Here is a 9293-nt window from a genome sequence, read left to right on the forward strand (position 1 = left end):
GATCTATAATTTCACTTTTTAATGAAAACTTGCTACAACAAACTCGAATTTCAAGTTGTTCTTAGAATCTAATTCTTGGAAAAACTAAGATCAAAACCAGCAATTTTTCCCTTTCATTGATCAACATGTTACAATCTCAATCACATCACCCCACACAAAAAATCACTACTCTAGACACATCAAAGCTCTACCTTACCAAATAAACAACAACGAACAAAATGATCAAGAACAGAATCCAAAGCACACCACCTTCCAACTCAGTAAGAAAATCATGTCCCTAACCGAAATATACTTCTTAACCCAAACTGCAACATCCTAAGCACAAGCTGAGCCTGCGAGGTCTTAAGCAGAATATCAAGTGTAGCAAACTTATGAACAGAGTCCTTATACTCCAAATCGGAGCATCAACGTTCTCTCTCCTCAACGCCTCTGAGTAATGAATGGCTTGATCCCTCATCCAATCGTTCTCTGCAACGACTGTGAGTGTCGACGGCATGAGCTTTAAGGGAGGGCCCACACCGGGTAGGAGAGGGTTGGCGGCTCGGTGTTGAGGCTGAACCCGTGGTTAGGTAGGAGAAGCTTCCATGCGAGTAGAGATGTGGTTTTGTAGTAGAAGTATGAGTTGGATAGATTTGTTTTGGATTGATTTGGGATTGTGCCCATGAAGAAAGGGTATAGTAGTACTTGGAATACTACTTTTAATGGGTTTAGGTGTCTTGATTCTTCGATTGATTTATGAGCTATGTAGTAGGCGATGTTTGATCCACAGCTTATTCCAAGAAGAGCACATCTGTGAGCTTAGAGAATAACTTGATAAGTTTAGTGTTTGTTCGGTGTATTTGGTTTTTGTACACACATATATTGGAAAAATATTTATAAAAATATATATGAATGGAGGTTCGGATGGTGATTCTGATTTCCGCCAGGACAGTGAGTATTCAAGGTTTTCCATTATACTGAGTCTATAGTTCATCTTTCTTGATTTTCTTGATGCTAAATTATATTTTGTTTCGATACAAAGCCAACAATACCAGCCACGTCTGTTTTTCGTTATCATTTGATCCTAAACGAGTTCTTTCGAAGTTCATTACGCAGTTCAGCAATTGTTTTGACGTGACCAGTAAGTTCCACGGTCTTCGCCTTTTCTAGAGGATATACTTCATCTTTTATGTATTTTCTTGACTCTAATTTGTAGTTCATTTGATACAAATCCAACGATACCAACCATGTCAGATTCCATTTCTGTTTGAGCCTTGAACAAGTAGGTCGAACCCAATTGTGCATCAACATATGTTCTGTTGAGTTACATTCGGTTTTTGGAGTCAAGACGGAACCTTATCCCCATTCCATCCATATCAACATCTTCTGATATAAGACAAGTGGCGGTTCGTTCTTGCTTATCTATTGTTTTATTCCATATTTCTCTTAATTAACAATGAATTGGTTGTATATTAAGTTGGGGATAAAATATTATTCTCTTGTGTTTTGGAAACTTTAATAACCTAAAATAAATGTTATTTAGGTTGTATGCATATAGAGGTTATACATATATATATATGTATTTGTGATTATATTATTACCTTAGGGTGATAGATGGACTTTGTTGTGGATATATTGTATAGTTAGAACGAGTATTCGTAGGAACACTATGTACCTTGCGAGGTCTAATTGTTTCTTTATAACTCGGTATTAGGAGGATGTACCATAATATCTTTTGGTCATGACCGTACCCTATATGTTGATATAAGTGGTGGTGCACTTAGCGACAATCGGGATTATTCTCTTCATTCTCATTGCGAGACATCATTAAAGCTTCACCTTGAATGTACGTTGAGAAGTAAAGAAGATAAGTGTTATTTTGCACATAATAAATAAACCTCCGGGTGATTAATACAACTTGGAAAATCGTCTGGCCTCCTGGTTAAGTAAGTCATCTTTCCAATCTGAATTTGCACAACACGTATAAAGTGAGGTTGGTCGTTGACCCAATTATTCATGGGAGGTTATTTCATCAAACCATTTTGGTTATTATCTAAAATGTTCACATACAAATATATATACTATTCAAATATAATTCCTATAAGACTCAGTTACCTTGGAGTCTTCTCTTGTTATAAATATTTCCCATAAGACTCAATTCCTTTGGAGTCTTCTCTTGTTATAAATAATTCCCATAAGACTCAATTTATTTGGAGTCTTCTCTTGCTATATATATATAAATATATTTTCTAATTCGGTGGAAGTATCGGAGTTTCCCTCGGCTATCGGCTTTCATTCGAGAACCGATGGGTTTTTAACTAGATACGACCACAAAGAGCATCCATATAAATCCCATTTGCATAGTATTTCATTAGACTAACTGATTGTTATTTTCCTTGCATGGTTGGCTGGTGTCATTTGTCTACATACGGCACATTAGGTGGTGCTCTCGAGGTGTGAAGAAGAATATCAAAAGTTGGCAGTTAATGTTTCAAGTTCATGTTATCAAGGTTGACGATCATGATGATGATCAAGTTATATATATACTTGTTATTTTTACAAGTCCTCCGCTGATGTAATTTGTATTACAATTCAGATTGTACTGATTTTCCGCATTATTATGTAAGACTTTGATATTATTTATATATATGTGTGTTATGTTTTGTTCAATGAATATAATCCTGGGTGATTTTGGACGTGAGAGTCTAAAGTCATCGGTGGTAATATTCCCTGTGAATTGGGGGTGTTACAGATTTGGTATCAGAGCTAAAGGTTTTGAAATCTATTTTTCATAATAATTTATGGATCTTTAAAAGTATTTGTTTTAAAGGTTTTTAAAAAATTATATAGACTAATTATTTATTCATTTATAAATAAATTATCTTACTCATTTTAAATCATATATATATAATTTATTTGAGTTTGATAAATGAATTTGAGTTGGAACACAAGAAAAGTGTTTATCTCTCCACTTATGTTTTTGAAAACACTGCCAAACTCTAGTGGAACTTCTACTCTCTTCTAGTTGTCATAAATTAAAGATTTATGATATTTCACATTTCAACCTATTCCTATCTCGTGGTAGACATTGATCCTTCTAGAACAATATAAGGAGTAGTAGCTCCTTTCGGATGTTGTGAACTCTTTTCTGGTCTTGGTAGGGTACAAGTATTAATAAATCGAAAATTTTACCTAGAGTAATGTTTACGTGATTTTATATACCTGTTTCATTACCCCTAAGTTGATGAGTGTCGAAATTCCAATCTAATTCCTTTCATCCATATCCAGATGGTGAATACGAGAAATGATTCTCGTCCGTGGGGGTATTGGACCAAGCAATGCTTCTCAGATCCAATTTCAAAGCACTGCTAATCAGGATCATGAGTCGAGAGCCAATTCACAAAACCATCCATGAACGAGCACCAAGAGTAGGATTACCTGCAAACTGGTCGAGCAGAACAGCCCACTAACCCAGCTGCTCCAGTTGACCTCAATACCGCCACCCTTGAAGCAACCAAACATATAGTGGCTCAAGCAGTGCTGGATTGACAGCTCATATGTTCCCCCAGCATCCCTATTCCACCAGTTGCTTGCATAGACGCTGAAACAGAGGAGTCAGTACCTCATGCTCGTGAGCGCAGAGCTGGAAGGAGCTATAGTCGGGCACTAAAGTCCATAAGACACTATGAAGCCTGATTTCTATGATGGAACCAGGGTGGTGTGAGAGTCTCTACTGGTTTGGGCAAATGAAACGTCTGTTCAGAAACATTGTGTGCACAGAAGCTCAGAAGGTGCACATAGCCTCGCTATCTTTAAAAGATGTGGCGAGTGAATGGTGGAGTCCACTGGGTTAGCTGATCACCCTAAGCTGAGTTAGGAGATGTTCAAAACTAAGATGACTAACCGCTTCTTCTCAAAGGCTTTGAGAGAGGAGAAGCATAAAGAGTTTCTCCTATCCTAAGAACCATGGGATGAAGGTGAAAGAGCTGGTAGAAAAATTTAATCATCTGTTGCACTATTTTGATGTATCGACGGAGGAAGATAAAATCTGGCACTTCCACGAATGGATGAATTCAGAATTAAAGTCTATGATGTTGCGCCATGGTTGCTCCACTCTTGAGGAGTACATTGACGTAACAATCAAGATGGATTTAGCCATGGAGAATGCAAAGAAGGCTAGAAACAACAGCGACAGAGTGCTGGTAACCAGCACTACAATGGGTTCAAACGTCCGACACCACCGTCTAAATTTTCCAAAGCAGGCAAAGCCAGGACTAATCCATCTCAGTCAATGTCAACGCAGTGCTCTGAGTAGAGTAAGGGTCTGGTTCAATGCTACAATTGTTGGAGCTCCTGGTCATAAGAGCAATGTTTGCATGAAGCCTAGAAGGACCTGTTTTACTTGTGGGAAGGATGGACATGTGCAAACATATTGTCCTAAAAAGAGGCAAGCTGGGGTTGAGTCTCAGCAAGGGTCAGTTAGTTACAACAACCGACCTCAACCAGGACCTGCAAGGATTGCGAATACTGCTATGCAGTCAAACGTTTAGAGCAAGGGAAAAAACTCCAATTGCATCAGGTAGCCAAGGCCAACGATTGTATGAGATGCGCGAGGCTGATGAACCAAATGCTCCAGTTTCTAAAGGTATTATATTCCTAGATTCTACCTCTGTATGCATATTATTTGATTCTGGTGCTACACATTCTTTGTTTTAAAGAGTTGTGTCAATAAGTTAGGCTTGAAGTGAAATGATACATGCAAACCATTCATAATAAATTTTCCAATTCGGAACAGTTGATAGGAACTAGTCGGTTGTCAAGATTCCCAGTGACCCTCCAAGGTCGGGAGTTTGAACTTAATCTGTATTGCCATGGTTCCATACGACATTATTCTCGGGATGGATTGGTTGACACGTCATGAGACGGTAATTGAATTTTGTACAACGACAGTGGAAGTTTCATCTGGGGGCCATCAAGTGTGTAAGCTCAAGGGTCGGAATGACGCCGATAATGGAAACTTGATTAATGCTATGGCAGCGTTTAAGCTACTTCGACAAGGTTGTGTCGGGTATTTGTGTTACTTGGATGTGCCCGAAAAGGATGAAGTTCTGGTTCACGATATTCCTATTGTGCATGAACTTGAGAATGTCTTCCCGGAAGAAATCCCAGGTCTACCCCCTAATCGTGACGTGGAGTTTACTATTGAGTTGGAACCAGTAAAGGCACGGATCTCGAAGGCACCTTATCGAATGGCTCCAATAGAAATGCAAGAACTAAAGAAGCAGCTTGAAGAATTGCTCGAGAAGAGATATATTCGACCAAGTGCATCTCCTTGGGGTGCCCCCATCTTGTTCGTCAAGAAGAAAGATGGATCTTTTAGACTTTGCATCGATTATCGAGAGGTGAACAGAGTCAACATCAAGAACAAGTACCCCTTGCCTAGGATTGATGATCTTCTAGATCAATCACTAGGTGCCAAAGTCTTCTCCAAGATCGATCTGAGATCGGGTTACCATCATCTCAGGATTCATGAGGAGGATATCACAAAGGCTTCATTCCGTCCAAGACTACGAGTTTGTAGTAATGCCATTTGGACTAACGAATGCTCCAGCTGTGGTTAATGGATTTGATGCATAGGTGCTTTAGGCAGTATCTAGACAAATTTGTTGTGGTGTTCATTGACGATATTCCGATCTACTCCCCAAACAAAGGAACACATGAAGAACATCTTCGGATTACCTTATCAATGCTTCCGGAAAATCAGTTGTATGCTTAGTTGTCCAAGTGCGACTTTTGGTTAAAGGAAGTGTCCTTCCTTGGGCATGTGATCAACGAGAAAGGAGTAATGGTTGATCCACAAAAGATTCAAGTTGTGGCTAATTGGAAGCAACTTTAGAATGTTAAAGAAGTGTGTAGTTTCTTGGGACTTGCAGGTTATTACAGACGGTTAGTGGAAAGATTTTCAAAGATCGCCTTGCCCATGACCGATTTACTTCACAAGGTTCATAAGAAGTTCATCTGGGATGAGAGGTGTGAGGCCAGCTTCCAGAAATTGAAAAAGTGTCTCACATCTGCGCCAGTTTTGGTGTTGCCTGGAGGAACTGAAGGGTATGTGGTCTACAATGATGCTCCAAAGCAAGGTTTGGGGATGTGTGCTTATGCATCATGGGAAAGTCACATCATATGCATCTCGACACCTAAAGCCGTATGAGGCAAACTACCCCTACCCATGACCTGGAGTTAGACGTAGTGGTGTTTGCTTTAAAGATCTGGAGACACTATCTCTATGGTGTGCGTTGCCAAATCTTCACTAACCATAAAGCCTAAAGTATGTGTTCACTCAAAAGGAATTGAATATGAGGCAGCGTCGATGGTTAGAGTTACTCAAGGATTACGATATCGAGTTACTCCACCATCCAGGAAAGGCCAACGTTGTAGCTGATGCATTGAGCAGGAAAACGATGCATGAGACTGCTATAGCCTTGCTCACTGCTCAGCCAAAATTACAACATGAATTGTTGAGAAGTGAGACCGAAGTATGGTGCAATCGTGAACAAGGGTATCTGAACATATTGGAGGTTCAGCCGACCTTGTTAGAGCAAATCAAAGAGAAACGGGTTGATGATCTTGTCTTGGTAAAGCTATGCAGCAAAGTCCGAGATGGAAAGGCATCTGGGTTTGTGATACAGGATGATGGATCACTTTGGTTTCAGAATCGCATTTGTGTGCCTGATGTTGTAGAGGTTTGCCAATTGATTTTGAAGGAAGCTCATTCCTCAACATAATCGGTGCATCCAGGCTCAAGTAAGATGTATAAAGACTTGAAGAGGAACTTCTGGTGGCCGAACATGAAGTGGGATGTTGCAGAGTTTGTATCAAGATGTTTGACTTTCCAGAAGGTGAAGGTTGAACACCGTAGACTAGGTCGAGAGTTGCAACCAATTCCGATACCAGTGTGGAAATGGGAAGACATTTCCATGGACTTCGTTACAGAATTGCCTAGAACTCAAGGAAAGAAAGATGTTATCTCGGTGATTATTGATCGAATTACTAAGAGTGCTCACTTCGTCGCTATCAAGTCAACTTGGGGAACTCAAAAGTTGGATGAAGTGTTTCTGCACGAGATAGTACGTCTTCATGGTACTCCGAAAACCATAGTCTCTGACCGAGATGGTCGTTTTATGTCAAGGTTTTGGAAAGAACTGCATAAGTCCATGGGAACCGAGTTGAGATTCAGTACTGATTTTCACCCACAGACGGATGGTCAGTCAGAAAGGACGATTCAGACTCTTGGAAGACATGTTGAGAGCCTATGTCCTTGATCAAACCTCGAGTTAGGAAAGCAGCTTAAGTTTGATTGAATTCACCTACAATAAAAGTTGGCATTCAACCATCAAGATGGCTCCGTTCGAATCCTTGTATGGTCGGAAGTGCAGATCGCCTATTTGTTGGGATGAGAACGTTGAAAAGATTTTGTTGGGTCCCGAGCTTGTGGAAAGGACTGCCTCAGATGTCGCGTTAATCAGGCAATGAATGCTCACAACCCAGAGTAGACAGAAGTCCTATGCAAACTTAAAGCGTAGAATGGTTGATTTCGAAGTTGGTGACAAGGTATTCGTGCGAGTATCCCCCTCAAAGAGAGTGTTCAGATTCGGGAAGCACGGGAAGCTTAATCCTTGCTATGTTGGACCATTCGAAATCCTTGATCGAGTTGGATCGTTGGCTTATCGTCTAGCAGTACCACCTTCTGTACACCTAGTGCTTAATGTCTTCCATGTGTCTCTACTGAGGAAGTACGTGCCAGATGACTCTCAGGTTCTCAATTATGATGACATTGAGATTCAAGAGAATGGAACATACTAGGAGAGACATGTTCATATACTGGAACGAAGGGACAAGAAATTGCGTTGCAAGATGGTTCCGCTCGTCAGAATTTTGTGGTCCAAGTCCGGATCCGAAAAGTGACTTGGGAAACCCGGGAGACCAAAGCCGATATGCGTAGTCGTTATCCTAAATTGTTTTTCAGCATAGTTTAGAGTCGAAACTTTTCTTGAAGGGAGAGTGATGTAATAACCCCTACCTTTTTCCGCATTTCCTTCCTATCTTTTGGACCTAGTCTCCTTTCGGTCGAGTTTCGGGGTCAAAATTTTTCTTAAGGGGGTAGTATTGTAATACCCCTCTCTTTTATACCTTAATAATTAAGTTGATACTTAATCGAGTATAAATTAAACTTTAATTATATTTTCAAGGAATTTTCTTACCTTTAAAAACCTTGAAAAAACCTATAATTAAAGTAAAAGTTGAAATTATCCTACAAGGGTAATTTATTTTCATATTTGACAAAGCTATGGTAAATCACTATCTTCATCATTTCCATCAACTATTTGTAGGTCTCCTCATCTCCTCATAGACCAACTATTGTAGCCTCTTCTTTGTCTTTTCCATGTGAGAGTTAATTCATTCTTATCTCTTCATCATGCACCTTCATCATCACCATTTTTCAATAAATAGGGAGCTTCTTCCTCACTTTCACTCTTAACCCGAATCTGAAATCCTCCCAGCTACTCAAGTTCGAGACTTTATTTACTTATTTTGACCACAAATTTGAATTCATCATACTCAAATTAGTGGAGTTTGACTCTTAAATCATTCAATTCCGCTTCCAAGCAATATCAATTCAACTCCGAAGATTGTATGTCCTCCTTACACTCTGATTTTTCGGTCACTTCTGTTTTTCTGTATTTATGAACTTGTCGCCCATAGTTTTCTGAGATTATTGAGTCTACATTGTAGTTCGACTCGATAAGAATCCAAATACACCAGTGTCGTCCAGTTTCGTCGTCATTTTACCCCTGAACGAGATATTCAAAGTTCATTGCGCAGCCCAGCCTCTAATTTCCGGCATGAACAGTGAGTGTTCAAGATTTTCCATTTTAATGAGTCTATAGTTCATATTTTCTTGATTTTCTTGATGCTAAGTTGTATTTTGTTTCGATACGAAGCCAACGATACCAACAACGTCTATTTTCGTTATCATTTGATCCCTAAACGAGTTCTTCGAAGTTCATTACGCAGTTCAGCAACTGTATTGGCGTGACCAGTAAGTGCTCACGGTCTTCGCCTTTTCTATAGGATACAATTCATCTTTTATGTATTTTCTTGACTCTAATTTGTATTTCATTTCGATACAAAGCCAATGATACCAACCATGTCCGATTCCGTCTTCGTTTGAGCTTTGAACGAGTAGTTCCAACCTAGTTGTGCACCAACATCTGTTCTACCGAGTTACATTCGGTTCTTGGAATCAAGCCGGA

The 9293-nt window shown here is 39.6% G+C and overlaps 1 pseudogene; it reads right to left on the reverse strand.

Moving 5' to 3' along the window:
* Window positions 1-222: 222 nt before the first annotated feature.
* LOC141248921 (uncharacterized) lies at window positions 223-1057 on the reverse strand (annotated as a pseudogene).
* Between the last annotated feature and the right edge of the window lie 8236 nt (window positions 1058-9293).

Source organism: Phyllobates terribilis, unplaced genomic scaffold (assembly GCF_046119375.1).
Source record: "Phyllobates terribilis strain yellow unplaced genomic scaffold, ASM4611937v1 Scaffold_4163__1_contigs__length_64367, whole genome shotgun sequence".
NCBI classification, from domain to species: domain Eukaryota; kingdom Metazoa; phylum Chordata; class Amphibia; order Anura; family Dendrobatidae; genus Phyllobates; species Phyllobates terribilis.